We start from the raw sequence: 18922 nt of genomic DNA, 5'->3' as shown, positions 1-18922 counted from the left end.
ATCTTTATAGAAGCCACGCATTGTCCTGCACGAACCTACGTGGTAGTATGATGCAACTTACGTGGTCATGCCTAGTAATGCTCTACTCGTGTCCGTGATGATCTGGTTGTCTTGGTTCATGGTTCGTCATAGGAGCGTCCAGTGTAAGAGTTCCTAAGATAGCAGTAGCATGGTGCATTTTAGCAGAGAAGCTAGCTGTAACCTCGTTTGGTGATACATTCTGAAACTTCGCAATAAAAAGTTGCTTGAACTACCAGAACCCCTTAAACTAGTTTCGAAGTAATGGAACCAGGGGGAGGTCCCCTCCCTGTCATTGTAAAAGGTTCGCATGTTGCACTCTATCATATGGGGTACCGAGCCATAGATTTGGCAGAAATTAGTCTGGACTTCCTTTCCATTGCTAGTCATGAACAATGCAAAGTACAATGATGGAACATCTAAGTGCAGTGCTGAAACATATTAGGCTGTCCATTCGCGAGGTCATCAGTGTGCTGGCGCGCGACAAGAGCAGATACTGTTCGCGGAGAGAAAAAAAAGGTTGCTGCAAAACCACGGCAGGATTACTGTTAACTTTTTAAAACAGTATAGATGCACTGAAATGTTTATTTCTCAACTGCTATTGCTCATTTGTTTTGTTGTAATATGAAGCAAGAATTATTGGCATTATGACATACAAAGTCATAGCTTAGGAGAATAGAAGATGCACTAACCTCGATCGATTAGGCACAATTATTCGACATCCGAGTCTCTCGAAATACGCTTTCGCCCCACTTTATAAATAAAGTCTCAACGGCCGAACCGATACAAGGTGGTGAGGAGAACCTCTTACAAAGTAGATCAAATAATAAACAAAAAAGAACACGGAGAACCCAAACTAGCGACGACATTGAAACCGGCCTGAGTTGCGTCGGAGCTCCACAACGATGCCCCCAAGAGGGTAACGATGCAATACGCTGCCACCGTAGAGACCGCACGGTCTCGGGTTTTCACACGGAGCCGTCCCGCGGGGCGGATACCCACAACGACACCCGCATGCATCGCCGTTGCTGTCAGTGAGGCGCTGAGCTTTCGCCCGAAAGCATCCTCACACCACGTCCGAGAAACTCAGCCACCCGATGCCCCCTAGGTAGGTTCTCGAAACAAGAACTAGGAGCTACCAAAGAACCTACCGTCGTCGGCACTGCCCGGGCTTTGCCCAGCGGCGACGGGGAGGAGAGGAGAGAGGGTGGGGGCGCGTGTTATCACCAGAATTTGACCGGATCAGAGGTGGGCCACGATTGGAGATGGGCTTGAAGGATATACATAAAAGAAATACATGAATCGGCCTTGTGTATCAAGTTTGGGCTAGTTTGCCCGTGTATCTGTAACATAGTAGATCGTATCTTAATTTAGAAGTTAGAGTTTAACCCGTGCACGGTTAGGTGCACACCTGAATTAGAAAGTCCCCCGGACTATAAATATGTATCTAGCGTTTATGAAATAAACAACAATCAACGTTCACCACAAACCAATCTCGGCGCATCGCCAACTCCCCCGTCTCGAGGGTTTCTTCCGGGTAAGCACCATGCTGCCTAGATCGCATCTTGCGATCTAGGCAGCACACGTTTATTCGTCGTTCATGCGTTGCTCGTACTGAAGCCTTTTTGATGGCGAGCAACGTAGTTATCATAGATGTTTTAGGGTTAGCATTGTTCTTCGTATCATATGCTATCGTCGTGCAACCCTTAGGCATCTAGCCGCCCTTACGCCTATCACGGGTGTAAGGGCGGCACCCGCTTGATCATTGTTTAGTAGATCCGATCCGTTATGATTGCTCCTTGTTCTTCAAGGATTAGTTTAATATCTGCATTGTTAGGTCTTACAAACGGGTCGAAGGATCCGGTGGCGCGTAGGGTGTAGTTTGCTAGCCCTAGACGGGATGTTCCGAGGATCAACTTCGTGTTGGTTTTTAGGCCTTGTCTAGGGTCGGTTTACGATCACCGTGCGTGGCCGCCGAGGCTCGATCACGAGTAGGATGTTCCGATTGTGCGGTGAAAACCCCAAATCGTAGTAGGTCGCTTTAGCTTTATCTTGATCAAGCAGGACCACCATCCGATCGTACACCTCGTACGTATCATGGGTGGATCGGCTCTTTGAGCCGATTCACGGGACAACTCGACGACCGATCGAGGCTCGTATTTAACGTTTACGTGTATGCCATGCGAGGAAACTAACCGAGGCATCATCCAACACCTTCCCGACCAGGTATAGGTCAGGTGGCACGCCCTGCATCGGCATCGGACGTGTGTGCGAGAAGGCTTTGCGGGCCGTCGCTCGGAGGGACCAGGGCCAGCCGCAGTCCTGGGAGATTCCCGGCTCTACGGTGTTGCCCGTCGCTGCCCGCCGGTGGGTTTCTGACCGCAACACATTCTGGCACGCTCGGTGGGACCATCTTCAACATCCACCACATCGCCATCTACATCCGAGATGGCGGAAGGCACTCCGGTCAAGTACGAGGATCTGACTGAGGAGCTCAAGAAGAAGCATGACGAGATCAAAGCAGTCCTCGAAGCCGACCTCATCGGCTCTTTTCACGGAACCCGCTCACATGGCATCGGGTGGAAGGGGTTCTCACCTGAAGCGCGCTCGATGGAGTGGACCTGTCCTCCCCGTCGGGAAGAACGCACCGAGTCGGCTGCGTCGGGAGATCAACTTCATGGTGGCTCATTCGCTGCACCGCCACTACGAGAGCCCGGTGAACACTTTGGAGCGTGTCGCTCGCGCGTGATCCAGGAAATCATGAGCCATCGGTATTCTCCGTCGGGACCAGCTCGGGGACTTACCAAGGAGAGATGCCACTCCAGTCCCGTCCACCGCTGCCGTTCGCGTTGGCAGCACCAGAAGTGCCGAATTCATCGACATACGTCGTCTACAAGATTGGTGGTGACCCTAGTGACTACCAATTCTTACATGAGGCGCCCAAGGAGATTCCCCACGGATACACGTGCGCATACGTGCCGGAGCTGCGATGCTCGGGCACTCTCGAACCGAGGCTGCAACAGCGGGGACTTACGGAACAGCGGGAGGAACGTCGGGAACGGATCTTGAGAAGCGGACGTGGCTAGCTAAGTACGCCACTCCGACAAACCTCCGAGCTCAGCTCCTGCGGTTGGCTCGGAGTTGGAAAAGCAAGCGTGGCTGGCTAAGCATGCCACCCCGGCGAACCTTCGAGTTCGACGCCTACGGCCATCACCGCGGATCAGATTTGTACAATTCGAAAGACCGGTTCGGCATGATGCCGAAAAGGAGAACAATCGGCTATTCCAAGCCGTACCCCAACGAGTACGAATTGATCCCGCTACCACCCAAATATCGGCTCCCTGATTTCACAAAGTTTAATGGATCGGATGGTTCCAGCTCCATCGAGCATGTGAGCCGATATTTGGCACAGGCTGGGCACGATCTCGGCATCGGACGAGCTGCGTGTGAGGTTCTTCGCACGGTCCCTCACGGGATCGGCTTTCGGGTGGTACACATCGCTGCCACCAAACTCAATCCGGACTTGGAAGCGGTTGGAAGAACAGTTCCACGTGCGGTATCACTCGAGAGGCTTCGAGGCCGGCATTGCCGATCTAGCACAAGTACGACGAAGCGCGGGGAAACGGTGGCGAGAATACGTCCAGCACTTCGGGACCGTTAAGAGCCGATGCTATTCGGTTCATGTAAGTGAAAAAGAAGCGATCGAGTTGGCGGTGGTGGGTCTCTCATCATCGATCAAGGACGTGGCCTCCCAAGCGAGACTACCCTTCAACGGCGCACATGGTGCGAAGGCTGTCGGCATATGAACGGCGCCACCCGGATGTTTACCGGGATAAATTCAAGCGTGCGGTGGTCCTGGTTGAGGCGGATGAAGATGAAGGTGCTTGCGGGAGATCAAGAGGTAGCGGTGGCTGAATGGACTCGGGGGCAAGCCCCGTGTCCCGTAAGTGGGTTAAGCCACAAGGTCCTCCAAAAGGGTTTGACTTCGACGTGACCAAAGGCTGAGCAGATTTTCGACCTTTTGCTCAAGGAGAAGCGGCTAAAGTTACCGAATGCCACAAGATCCCCACGGTGCAAGAGCTGAACGGAAAGCCATACGCAAATGGCATAACACGTTCACCCACGCCACCAACGACTGCAGGGTGTGGCGTCAACAGGTCCAAATGGCGATAGAACAAGGGCGGCTAATTTTCAGCCAGTACGCCATGAAGGTCGACACACATCCCTTCCCCGCCGTTAACATGGTGGAGTATACTTACCATGGAGGGTGCCCGCCAGATTTCTCGTGCAATATCAACATGGTAGGACCTGGGCACCACTCTCGGTAAGGACGGAGATGAGGGCAGCTGCTCTCATAGCAAGGACACGAGAGGAAGCCGCTCCACGCGATCGGCTCCGCCACGATGGCAAGCGCTACATCACGGAGGGAGAAGTGAGGAACGTAAGATATCGGCGACCTCTCTCGATCACCTCCTCAACAAGTATGTGGGTCGATACGACCAACGCCGGCGATACAACGACGATGATGAAAAAGATCGTCCGGCTAGGGACGACGGGAGACGTCGTCGGCATGATCGCGACGAGGAGCGATATGAGCGCTACGCCAAGGAAAAGTCGAGGAGCAAGACGACGTGGATAGGCACTGGGACTGCCCCTTCTTCGGACAACTGCTGGGATTCGAGGAATGAGCCGATTGCCTACAATCGGCAGCTGCCCGAGTATGTAAACAAAAGAAGAAGGATGCGGCTAACGTGTCCGTGTTCAAACGTCTAGGGCCTCTCCCGCCTCGGAACAAGCATGCTGAGTCCGCTCGGGTGGAAGATCTCGAGGAACTAGAGGACGATGATGAAGAAGAAGACAAGTATCATCGGCCAAGGTGGTGCCCCGATGGGCTCGGCCGTTCCCAAAAACGAAGGGTTCGGCGTCTACGCGGGTTGGAGGAAGCCGAAAGGTTATACACGCACACGTTGAGGAAGGCGCGGCCTGATCTGGCCGCTAAAATTCAGCGAACCCTGGACGAAGAAGGTCGGCCACAAAGGAAAGAGTGGCTCCCCAGACAAAAGAAAGCCGATGATGAAACATCGGCTGGCACAAACATGGTCTTCATCCTTCCAACGGAGTTTAGTGCTCCAGGATTAGACGAAGCACCTGTGGCACAACTTGGCTTGCGGCCCACGGCCGGTCATCTTTGAGAAGCCACGAGAGAGAAGCTACGGAGCATCCGAAGGCCCTGTACTTGCGAGGTTACATCAATGGGCAGCTGTCAACAAGATGTTGGTGGACACCGGAGCGGCGGTTAACATTATGCCATACTCCATGCTTGCGTCGGTTGGGACGCTCTAGCTCGGATCCGATCAAGACCAATGTGACGCCGAGAGATTTCAACGGCCAAGCATCGACGCACAAGGTGTTACGAACGTGGATCGACCGTAGGAAGGAAAATTGTCCCTACGACGTTCTTTATTGTCGACGAGCAAGAGCTCCTATGCTGTCCTACTAAGGAGAGATTGGATCCACGCCAAGCTGTTGCATTCCATCCACGATGCACCAATGCCTAATACGGTGGGATGGAGATGAAGTAGAAGTCGTCCACGCGAGATGATTCAGCCGAGATTTCAACGGATGGCATGAACGTTTGGGAGACATCGGGCCAAGAGCCACTCTCGAGGCATCAATTTGGACGGCTGCGAGCGCATCGACGTGACAAAGGACGGGGTTAGGCTGGTTTTATCCACCGGCCTGACCGTGTAATAAAAGAAACATCGATGGACAAACGTGGCGATGCCGATCCAGGTGATCGGCCCCAAGGATTTATGGAGGAACATTGCAAAACCTTCATCGAGCAAGCAACATGGAGGCCGATTCCAGCAATCGGCCAAAAAATATCCTCACCATTCATTCTGCCTGGGTTCAACGTCGATCCAATGGGCAATGGGTTTGCGTCGGCTGATGCGCTGGAAGAAATCCACGTTGTTCCTAACAGAGCCGACGTTCACATTTTAGTGCCTTGGCTAACCACAGAGCCGATATCGGCGGTTACCAGCGAGAATCGGCTCGGGGGGCACCTAATCAGATGAACATGTGCGATACATGTGCAGTGAAACATTGGGGGCCGAAAAATCGGCCCGTAAAAAAAAATTCGCATGATATGCAAGGGACAAAGCCGATGCACGGCCATCGACTCTAGCACAAATTTTTATGGGATCTACCAGTGGCATGTGCAAAACTCAAGGACCTCCAGCTCTGTGTCAGAGGAGTTCTATTTTTGAGCCTCGACTTTCAACGGAGGAGGGGTGATCGGCCCTGGCTGGCGCTGCATGATAGTTCCCTCAGACATGATCGAGCCCAGGTCCATTTGTCTAAATTGCGTGTCCTCGTCTCTGTTTCGCCTTGACTGAGACTCGGGGGGCAGCTGACCTGGTAAATGCTCTGTTCCTAGAAGCCAATTGGAGTATCATCGGCTGGTCCTGCGTCGCAACCTTCTTCAAGGACGGTGAGTTTTTGCGAGAGGAGGATCACCGGAGCTGGTGAGAGGAATTTAAGGACCCTCGTGAAGGCAAGGGTCTTCCACGTTGTCCACCAGGTCTCAAAGTCATCAGTCGAAGAGTTGAAGGATAGATTGTGAACGACCGATGCGTTGCCATCGGCTCATTGAGAATCGGCTTAAAGGGAATCGGCAAAATCAAATTGGGGAAAATTCTTCATTAATAAAACAGGATTTCTTACAAAGAAAGAGCCGATTGCTCAAAGAAGGAGGAACAAAAGAAGGGTCTGTTGACCAATCTACTACTACTAGGCCTGCACTAGTAGATCCTAGTCTACGGGCCGTCACTGCCCTCGTCGTCATCCTCGGAGCTCTCATCGGCACTACTGCCGGTGGGCTCCTCGTCGCTGCTCCCGTAGCCCTCTACGGGAGCTTCATCCTCCTCTTCATCATCGCTGTCGTCGTCGTCCCACCACATGCGGAGGCGTTTCGCCGGCGGGTAGCCCTCGAGGGAGTCGTCGTCATCTTCCTCCTCCTCTTCTTCGGAGGAGGGGCAGCCGTCCCGGGGGAACAAGTCATCCTCGCTTTCGATTCCGAGTTCCCCATCGGCGAGGAACTGGAGATCTTCATCCCCGCTGGTCAAGGACTTGTCGTCCTCGGACCAGACGGAGGAGGCGTGGTCTTCCTGGTCCCATTCTTCTGGTGCGCGTATGTCCTCCGGCGTCTCGCGGGAGGAGGAAGACCCATACGAAAGACCGGAAGAGGAAGAGGAGGAAGAAGACATGGTGGCGCAGGAGGGTTTTTTGGGTGCTAATGGAAAGAGGATGAGGGAGAAGCAAACAGTTTTGGAACGGTTAAATAAAAGGGGATATAGTGGAGATTCAATGCCACAGCAGTTTCCGAGGAAGTGGTGCCCAACAGAAGAAAAAAATAAATTGTCAGGCCACGCGGAGAAGTGGAGGAGGCAAGGCATCATGATGAAGGATTCTGCGGCGGTTTCTGCTCTGCCACGACATGACCCGACGAAGGAAAAGCTTAATAATTTTGGAAATGTCGTTTCCAAAACCAGGGGGCATGTGTTATCACCAGAATTTGACCGGATTAGAGGTGGGCCGCGATTGGAGATGGGCATGAAGGATATACATAAAAGAAATACATGAATCGGCCTTGTGTATCAAGTTTGGGCTAGTTTGCCCGTGTATCTGTAACATAGTAGATCGTATCTTAATTTAGAAGTTAGAGTTTAACCCGTGCACGGTTAGGTGCACGCCTGAATTAGAAAGTCCCCCGGACTATAAATATGTATCTAGGGTTTATGAAATAAACAACAATCAACGTTCACCACAAACCAATCTCGGTGCATCGCCAACTCCCCCGTCTCGAGGGTTTCTTCCGGGTAAGCACCATGCTGCCTAGATCGCATCTTGCGATCTAGGCAGCACACGTTTATTCGTCGTTCATGCGTTGCTCGTATCGAAGCCTTTGTGATGGCGAGCAACGTAGTTATCATAGATGTTTTAGGGTTAGCATTGTTCTTTGTATCATATGTTATCGTCGTGCAACCCTTAGGCATCTAGCCGCCCTTACGCCTATCACGGGTGTAAGGGCGGCACCCTGCTTGATCATTGTTTAGTAGATCCGATCCGTTATGATTGCTCCTTGTTCTTCAAGGATTAGTTTAATATCTGCATTGTTAGGCCTTACAAACGGGTCGAAGGATCCAGTGGCACGTAGGGTGTAGTTTGCTAGCCCTAGACAAGATGTTCCGAGGATCAACTTCGTGTTGGTTTTTAGGCCTTGTCTAGGGTCGGTTTACGATCACCGTGCGTGGCCGCCAGGCTCGATCACGAGTAGGATGTTCCGATTGTGCGGTGAAAACCCCAAATCGTAGTAGGTCGCTTTAGCTTTATCTTGATCAAGCGGGACCACCATCCGATCGTACACCTCGTACGTATCATGGGTGGATCGGCTCTTTGAGCCGATTCACGGGACAACCCGAGAGCCGATCGAGGCTCGTATTTAACGTTTACGTGTATGCCATGCAGGAAACTAAGCGAGGCATCATCCAACACCTTCCCGACCAGGTATAGGTCAGGTGGCACGCCCTTGCATCCGCATCGGACGTGTGTGCAGAAGGCTTTGCGGGCCGTCGCTCGGAGGGACCAGGGCCAGCCGCAGTCCTGGGAGATTCCTGGCTCTACGGTGTTGCCCGTCGCTGCCCGCCGGTGGGTTTCTGACCGCAACAGCGCGGGAGAAGCTAGGGTTTTCCCCGGTCGCCCGCGGGGAGCGACGTGGAGCGAAAGGCTCGTCTTTGTATTGTCATTGCCTCGACATCCGAGTGGGTGTCCTCTTCAAACAATTGCCACTTACCGTACTTTGAGCGACACATGTCCAAGTATAAATTATGCTCAAGTTAAGTTACTCTACCGATTATATGAGAATTAGTTGTTGGAGGTGGTTATGTCTGTATTTTCTTTATATGCTAGCTGCTAGGCTAATTTAGTGTATAAGATTAGATCCTAGGGCTGCCACCCCTTCCCCCTCTCGACTACTTCACCAGAAAGGTGGCGACCACCGCACATCGCCAACCAAAACCTCCACCTCCCTAGTTCTAGCCTCCACAACCTCTGCCTCCATGACCTCCTCCATCTTCTTCACAGACACCATCTTCGACGTCACTCCCTTTATCCCAATTACATTAGGTTAGGTGTGAAGCCAGCAAAAAAAATCCATTGGTTCTTCATCTCCACGAACTACCGGATTTAACCAAGTGATGAACGTGCTAAGTAACAATCTAGCGCGGAATATAGATCAGCACAAGTTCATTGGTTCACTTCAACCCAACGCTTAGATGCTATAGCTCCGCGCCTCCGTCTCCACTTGCTTTGTATGATTAAGCCCTAACCACCGTACTTCTACCTCTCCTGCAAAACAGCCGTAGACTAGAAGAGGTTTTTCGATAAAGGATGCTTTATTACTTTGAAAAGCAATTACATCCAGCCTCTGCATAACCAGGATGCACACAGCCGTTTTAAGTGTCTCAAGTCCAAAAAAAGATAAAAAACTAGGCAAAATACATATCGAAGCGATGAAACATATGACGCCTAAGGAGTGGGTGGGGCTTCAATCCGTAGACTATGCTGCCACCCATGTGGGGAAAAAGTATCCCTCGCCGTAGCCTCCACCCGTGTACAGACCTCCGTAAATAGTTCTCGGTTCTCCACTCACTGAAGAGGTAACCACAAACGGAGAATACCTGTACATCTGTAGATGACCTGCAACAAAGAGCAATTTTTATCGTTAAAAATCTTGTCATTTCTACTTAGCCAAAGCGCCCAGATAACTAATAGCGCCCCCACCCTAAGAAGCAACTTGAACCTTGAATCGATACCGTGAAGCCAATTGCCAAAGACATTAGCCACACTAGTCGGAGGATATAGGCTAGACGCTACTTGGATGACTGACCATATAGATCTAGCAAATTGGCACCGGAAGAATAGATGTTTAATGGTTTCATCACGATGATAGAAAACACACCGTGTACTTCCGTTCCAATTTGCTTAACAAGATTGTCTTTGGTGAGAATAACTCCTCGACGAAGATACCATCCAAAAAAATTATTTTTTATGGTATCTTCATCTTCCAAATTTTCTTATTATTATCAACTGGTATATCAGAATGAAGGATTGCATTGTATAAAGATTTGACCGAGAAGGTACCATCTACATGAAGATTCCATCTAAATTCGTCCGAACCCGGACGATAGATGAATATCTCCCAGCCGGTGAATTAGGGAATTCCATGCCAATAGCCTTTGTCCAAGCAAAATCCGTCTGAACGTCACATTCGGAGGTGAGGTAGCCATTACTGTGGCAATGGTATCACCTTTGCGACAAACAATACTATACAAAGCAGGATACTGTTCACTTAAGGGTGCATTGTCTAACCAAACATCTTCCCAGAACCGTATATGTGCTCCATTCTTAATCGAGAAAGTACCATGGCGAAAAAAGACATTCTTTGTCACCATGAGACCGGCGCAGAAGTGTGAATCCCCAGGTTTCCAAACCACTTGGGATAGCGTCTTCGAGTCGATATATTTTCTCCGAAGAATACTTTGCCAAATCCTATCCTCGGTAAGAAGCTTAAACAACGATTTACCTAGCAGAGCTGAATTCTTGACCTCCAGGTCATGAACTCCAAGCCCGCCTTGATCTTTGGGACTACAAACTATACTCCATTTAACCAGTTGATATTTCTTTTTCTTGTTGTCCCCTTGCCGAAAGAATCTGGATCGATAATAATCGAGTTTATGCAGAATTCCTTTTAGTAGAAGGAAGAATGATAACATATATAGTACCATATTTGTCAGTACCGAGTTAATGAGTACCAATCTTCCCCCCCCCCCCCAGGGACAATAATTTACCTTTCTAACTACTAAGGCGTTTTTGTAATCTTTCTTCCACTATTTTCCATTCAGCGATTGTGAGTCTCCGATAATGAATCGGAATACCCAAGTAGCGAATAGGAAATTGGCCTTGCCCACAACCGAACAACTCTGTATATAGAGCCGTATCATTTTGGGCATCACCAAAATGGAACAATTCACTTTTATGGAAATTGATTTTTAATCCCGACAACTGCTCGAAAGCCGCCAATATTAATTTCAGATTGCGAGCTTTTTCGAGATCATGATCCATAAATAGAATTGTATCATCGAGATAAACCACCATCCACCAGATGTGGGATCACACCTTCAATCTAACCATCAGACTTGGCCCGCTCTATGAGTATAGCCAGCATATCCGCTACAATGTTAAACAACATTGGTGATAACGGATCCCCTTGGCGTAACCCTTTTCGTGTTTGGAAATAGTGGCCGGTGTCATCATTAACCCGGATTGCCACACTACCTCCATACACAAAATCATTTATTAGAGCACGCCATTCAGGAGAAAAACCTTTCATCCCGAGCGTCTGTTGTAAGAAAGACCACTTGACCTTATCATACGCCTTTTCAAAATCTAATTTGAAAATAACCCCATTTAGTTTCTTAGTATGCATCTCATGTACCGTCTCATGTAAAACCGCCACTCCATCGAGGATATACCTTCCTTGCATGAAAGCGGTCTGGGATGGCTGAACGACATGATCCGCAACCATATTAGGTCTAATGGTGGCCACTTTCGTGAAAATCTTGAAACTTACGTTTAAGAGGCAAATAGGTCTTTATTGTTGAATTCTTTCTGCCTCATTAACTTTCGGTAACAAGAGTACTTCGCCAAAATTTAGACGAAATAATTCTAGTTGTCCGATGTGCAGAGCACTGAACAAATCTAGAAGGTCCGATTTAATAGTATCCAGGAAAGTTTGGTAGAACTCTGCTGGAAAACCATCAGGACCCGGTGCTTTGTTGCATTCCATTTGGAAAATTGCTTTCTGAACCTCTTCCTCAGAATAAGGTGCGGTTAGTAAGCCATTTTCTTCCATAGAAACTTGGGGTATGTCATCCGTTAAATCATCGTTAGGAGAGAAGGAGCTTTCCTCCGGAGGACCAAACAGACCTTTATAATAATTAGTAATATAGGATTTGAGTTGCTCATGGCCTTCAATCAACCCTTCATCTTGAATTAGAGAATGAATACGTTTTTTCCGATGTCTCCCATTGGCCAAACCATGGAAGTATCACGTATTTGAATCTCCTTCCAATATGAATTGGGCTTTGGAACATTGATACCATTTTAGTTCCTCTTCGCGAAGGAGACTCGCCATCTGCGCATTGGACTGATTCTTAAGTTCAATCTCATGCGGGGACAGTGGTCTTACCTCCGCAATAGCCTCTAGCTCATCAATCACATTTGATAAGCGAGCCTTCTTTTTTTAAGAATACCAGCCGTATGGGCAGCCCAACCAGAGAGATGTTTCCGCATTGCCCGCCTCTTATTATTCCATCTCAAAATTGGAGTGCCACCCCCGACCGGTCTTTCCCAAACCGTCTTAACCATCTCATGGAACCCCTCTCGATGTAGCCAGCCAAGTTCAAATTTGAACGACCGTTTACAAATAGGTCGAGGATTCCCAGTAGTTAAGAGGATTGGAGCATGGTCAGGCAGTTTTTCAATACGTTCTAGTGCACGGACTGACCCCATAGGGTATTTATCTTCCCATTCGGTATCCATCAACACGCGATCTAGTTTTTCGTATGTGAGTTCAGGCAAGCTGTTGGCCCACCTAAACTGTCGACTGGACATAAACACCTCTCTCAAGTCAAGGCTATCAATGACAACATTAAACAAGAAAGGCCAATGTCCAACAAAGAGGCCTTTACTTTTCTCGTGAAGAAATCTCATCAAATTGAAATCCCCTCCGATCAAAATAGGATAGGGATTACTACCCATGCGTTGATTTTATGAGGAGTGCAGGAATCCTGCGGGATGTTCAAAATCTGATTGCTAATGTAGGGTTGGAAGGTTTTGTTGTTGCTGAACCTCGCCAATATGCAAAACTTACCATGTCGGTAGTGCAGGATTTTGAATTCATTTGTTCCCAAACTAACCCCATGGTTCGATACAAAATTTATAATAAAACTGTCAACTTGCCTTTTGATGATTTTTGTACAGCAATTAGAGTGCCACAATGGGATCATGCGAGAAGGTTAGGGGACTACCGCAGGAGCTCTTGAGTCTATACAAGATGATTTGTCAAGGGAGAAGCTTCTCAGACGATAGTGGTAAAATCAGTAGTATTCAACTCCCAGCGATTCGCTACTTTGCTTATTTCATCACCAAGTGCGTTCTTGCTAGAAAGAATGCAAATAAGTTATCTATCCAGGATTTGGTTTTCCTAGCTGTTGCATTGCAAGGCGATAGGACTTATAACTTAGGTGCTTTGATAGCCTATAGACTTGCTACTAACCGTGAGAAGGGAGGAATTTGTGGAGGTCTCATCGCCTCTCGTTTATTATCTATGCATGGTGTAGAACCTCATCATCTTGATATTCAGCTCTCCATGGAGAAACTTGACATTGTCTCCATGATTAAACATGATTTTGTTTCTGATTTGTCTAATTTGAGTAACTCTGTCTTACAAGATAACATTTTACAAGAAAACTTGGAGAACAACTAAGAAAACTGAAAGGCTAGTAGGATTACCTGCACCTGTTTTGTTTAACCTTGATTCCAGGAAGGATTGGTCAGTCACTGAAGGTGAACTGAATGCATACATGGAAAGGGAAGGCCATCATGCAGGGGATGGCACAGAGGAGGCCGAGGAACACCTCGACTTGTCATCTGATGCAGCGCGTTCTTCGCATCAACATTTTGGGCATGAGGAGCCTTCACCCTTTTCTTCTGCACCGGGACCTTATCATGATCACGCCATGTATGATCCACCGGCGTGGAACCCTGACCCTCGCTGGGGTTGATCCCCACTTAGGCCAAAAGCCTAAGCTTGGGGGGAGGTATACCGGCATCACTCATTCATTGCATATTATAGTTGCTGGATACTTGTACATACTTGTTTAGCTTCTTAAAGTGGTTTTCTAATAAGAGGAAGATGATATTTGGGGAAGTGCTGATTGAAAACAGATTCTGGACTGATACCAAAAAAAAATTCTCAAAAACAGCCAGAAAGTTATTTTGCGAAGCAAATTTTTGTGCATGTTCCCCAGGTTGTTATCTAACTTTCATTAGTTGAACACTTTTCGAGCTGAGCAGCGGAAGATTTTTGTAAAAATCGATTACTGTACTGTTGTCAAGTTTGACGAATTTCTGCTGCTTTGTGTTTATGCGACTCTTTTAGTTTTCATCTTCTTGTTTTTGCTTTGTTTCTTTCCTAAAACACAAAAAGACCAAAAATATTTCTGCTTTTTCTCTTCACCATTTGTTTATTTTGGTTTCTTGCTCTTATTTTGCTTTATTTGCTATCGTTGGTTTGCTATAAGAAAATCCAAAAAGATTTTGCTTAGTTTGCTTGTTTCCTTTTGCTCTTGTTTTCAATTCGAAAACACCAAAAATATTTGCTGTTCTTCTTTGGTTTTGTAAAGTTCATTATGGAGTTCAGTGGTCTTCGGTGGTCGGAGCTTGGTATTCATTTCATATTATTCAAGCTACACAAGTGAAAGGCAATAATGACGATCTACGACAATCCGATTGTGGTGAGAGGCTGGTATGAACTCTATTTGTTTTCATTTTTGTACATATACTCATCCATGTGAGCATGCTTAGTTGGTTCATGTGAGGTATATGTCATCTAAGAAAGTCTAGTAGTATGTCATAAATATTTGCTTGCATTGTTTTATTCATAGATAGGTATGATATTGTGGTATCCTCCTCTGAATAATTCACTTGAATCAACTTGGCACATGCTTACGCATGCATATGACTGAACAAAAGTCAATTAAGCCTCGATGATTTACTTTACCTCAGAGTTCTTGTATCACTTTTATGCCTCCGTTAATTTATCTTGTCGCAAGCATGATTATGATAGTTACTGCTCTCTTGATTGTCGCTTCCCAGTCTATTGCTAGCCTTCACTTGTACTGAGCGGGAACGCTGCTCGTGCTTCCAAACCCCTGAAAACCAAGTTATTCCAGAGTGTCCACCATAAATACCTATGCATGGCATTTCAAACCATTCCAAGTAAATTCTCATATGCTACCTTTAAACCTTTAAAATGCTTCTCAATTTGTGTTGATGTTTTATAGCTCATGAGGAAGTATGTGGTGTTTATCTTTCAATCTTGTCATTTACTCCTGACAGACTTTCACAATGGACTAGTGGCACATCCGCTTATCCAATAATTTTGCAAAAAGAGTCGGCAACGGGGTTCCCGACCCCAATTAATCAACCTTCATTAATAATTCTCTTCACATGTTTTGCCCTGATTTATCAGTAAGCAACTTAAATTGCAAATAGACACTCCTCCATGATATGTGATTGATGGAAGGCACCCGAGGATTCGGTTAGCCATGGCTTGTGTAAGCAAAGGTTGGGGGGAGTGTCATCCATAATGAAACTAAAATATATGTGTAAACAAAAGAGAAGAGGGATGATCTACCTTGCTGGTAGAGATAACGTCCTTCATGGGAGCCGCTCTTGAAAGTCCGGTTGACGAGGTAGTTAGAGTACCCATTATCATTCGTTGACAACAACAAACACCTCTCAAAATAATTTTACTCCTGTTTTACAAATGAAAAGCTCTAGCACATGTTAATCCCTGCTTCCTCTGCGAAGGGTCAATCTTTTACTTTTACATTGAGTCTCCATCCTTTCTTTGAGCACCTTCTTGAGAGCACAACTGTCATTCTTAGTATAATATGCTTGTCCCAAAATGTGATTAACTGTGGTATAACTTTGATGCTTTTATCTTTGATAATCTCTACTTACAGTCTTCCCATAAACTTCAAAGGTGCCCGAGCATTTATGTTTTGCTGTACAAATACGGGCAAGCGAGATACCACTTTATCATATCCTTCTATGAACATACAATCTTGCTAATAGACATGATTCATGATGCTTATTATTAATTTGTTGGTACCTTTTCCACGATTGACATAACTATTAGATTATTTTATGAGTATGGATTTGTTGCCACCGGTTGACAATGCCCCCCACCCAGCTGTCGTCCGATCGCATGCTGGAGATTCGGTCTGTAATGATAGTGGTCTATCATGATGCGGCTAAACATCGGTAGACCTGAAACTGAACCGAATTATGTCCTAATTATACGTTGATACGTCATGACACCAGCAGAGACATGCAGCGACTTGTCCGACCCACTCACCATTTGATGTCAGGCTGTCCACGTGACTCTGTACACAAGCATGCATGCATTCATGGCGCGCTGCCTAGTTTCTTGGTTGGACCCCGATGCTGACCACAGGGGTGCACGTTTCGCTCAAGAGAATGTCACGCTCACAGACCTTCCAAACTTGGTACTAGCCTAAACCTCCATAGAGACTGTGCTATTTACGTCAGGCAGTCTAGCGCCATTAGTTTCTGGTGTCGGCTGAGTGGCTGACTGACTTGTTTGCCTTGTTACCAGGGCATCGGCCGTGGAAAAAAATGGTTGCATCGTGTTTAGATAACTGATAAGCACCAAGTTTCCTGCTACTATGTGGAGATTCTCAACTCTTTAGAATGAGCATTAATGCGGGTAGGTGGTATTTGGAACACTTCAATTAGGCACCCGTCGAGTGCAGCCACTTAGGCCATCTCCAACCGGGCGACCCAAACGGACGCGCTGAGCCGTCCGTTTTGGGCCGTTTGGGTGGCCGAACGGACACCCGGACAGCGCCCCGCGTCCGCGTGTCCGTTTGGGTCGCACGCGGCGCCCAACGCGGCGACCCAAAGAGACGCCACGTGGTTCGTCTTCCTTGCGCGGCGCTGCGCCATGGCAGGCCTCGACGGGACAGACCATGGCGGGCGGTGGAACGCGCGGGAAAGTTCCCGCGCGCACCAAGGTTCCCGCGCGCGCGAAAACGCCATTGGCGCGCGCTCGCGCCCAAGTTTCCCGCCAGGCCGCCGGCTATAAAAGACGACGGCGGCCTCACACAGACCGTATCACCTTCCTCTCCCCCTCCACCTTCTCCGGCGCCATGCCTCGCACCCTGCAGACCACGTGGGCCAAGCTCTCCCTCGCCGCCCGGGCCAGGTTCCCGCGGAAGGAGGAGGAGGAGCGCGCGGACTCGCGGTGGGTCGCCGACGACGAGGCGCTCCGCGTCGCTGCCGAGGCGACGGCAAAGAAGGCCGGCGACGCGGAGATGGCGGAGGCGTCCGCGGAGGGCTGGCACGAGACCGCGGACGGATGGTACGAGGCCGCGGAGGAGGGTGCGACCGCCGCCGACGAGCCCGTCCAAGAGGAGGACCTCGCGCTGGCGAACATCAACGCCGCCATCGAGGAGCGCCTCGCCGACCTCACGCGCGTGACCAAGGAGCACGAGGCCACCGGCGGGCCGGCCGCCGCCGTTTAGGCGACCTCCTCGGCCGGAAGAACGAGCTGCTCGCTATGCGAGCAGCCCGTCACCTCATCCGGATGCCCTCGCCCGAGCGGCGCGCCCGGGAGGACGCCGACTCGGCGGAGCGCGGCCGGCAAGAGCGCATGCGCCGGCGGCGGGGGAACCACGAGGCCCGAGCCGCCGGCCGCTCCGCCGGAGGCGCGCACCGCCGTGGAACGCGCCGCCTGCGAGAGCCGGAGGCCGTGCGGGAGGCGGATGATTCCGCAGCAGGAGGCGGAGCGCGAGCGCGCCCGAGGTGCGCGGACGGAAAGGAGGAGGATGAAGGCCTCCGTCGATGCCGCCGCTGCCGCCGCCCGCGCCGCGGCCCGCGCCGCCGCCGCCGCCGCCGCGCCACCCAGCCCATAAAGCTGGAGTGGAATCCTCACGCGTACAGGCCGCCCGCGTCGAGTGAAATCCACGGCCCCGACGGCGAGCCCGCGAGGAGTTGCCGGCTACGCCGCCGGCCCCGTACGTATTTAGGATAGAGTAGAAGCTAAAAAAAATGTAAAATGACTCCTATTTAATGAAAAATATTATTTATGCCTATGACACGCGGGCCAGGGGCGGCCATTCGCGTCCGCGACCACGCAAACCCGTTCAAGATTTGGGCCGGGTTTGCGTCGATCCGGACGACGAGGCCGTCCGTTTTTGCGGTGCGTCCCCGCGCTGGGCCGGGTTTTTGTCCGTTTGGACCCATCCGGACGCGCGGGCGCGGGATGGGTCGCCCGGTTGGAGATGCCCTTATATACTCTTTGCGCGCGCTGTTTCGCACCAAATTTTGATAACTTGCTCACGAATCGACACCTCATTCTGCTCAAGAATATCCATACAATATCAAAAGAAAGTAGACATACCCGCACACTCGTTGCCATCAAATTATGTAGTAAGAGCATTTCCAACTGGTGCGCCAAAACGCGCTCGCGAGGAAAAAAAGCACCTGATCCTCGAGACATTCAAGACCGCACATAAGGCTGCACATGCCTACGACGAGATGGATGGCAGCTTGGCCATCCGCGTCGCGACCTCAACTTCCACGACATAAACTCCGTGCCCAAGCGGAAGATGTTGGCACCTCCGCCGCGCCTTGTGACCAACGAGGAGAGGCAACGCCGGCGCCATCACCGGCTCGCCATCACCGTGGCAGACGAGCGTGCCATGACAGCGTGGCGCGAGAAATTTCGCCAGGACGTCGTTGACGAGAACGAGTTCTTTAAGCAGCAACGGGAGGAGCGCAAGACGTCGAGGCAAGCCAAGTGAGCACGCAAGGCGTTCATCCTGGCGCAGATGGAAGGGCCAAGCACCATCGACGATGGCGATCCTAGGTGGTTGGATCTTGTTTCGTCCACCGCGTCGAATTCGTCGGACCCGGACATCGAGTTCGCCCACTAGTTGTTTTTTTTAGTTTAGATTATCGTATTTCCATG

This window comes from Lolium rigidum, chromosome 1 (assembly GCF_022539505.1).
Source record: "Lolium rigidum isolate FL_2022 chromosome 1, APGP_CSIRO_Lrig_0.1, whole genome shotgun sequence".
In the NCBI taxonomy this organism is placed as follows: Eukaryota; Viridiplantae; Streptophyta; class Magnoliopsida; order Poales; family Poaceae; genus Lolium; species Lolium rigidum.
The sequence above is the reverse complement of the archived record's forward strand: the minus strand, read 5'-3'. Positions refer to the sequence as shown.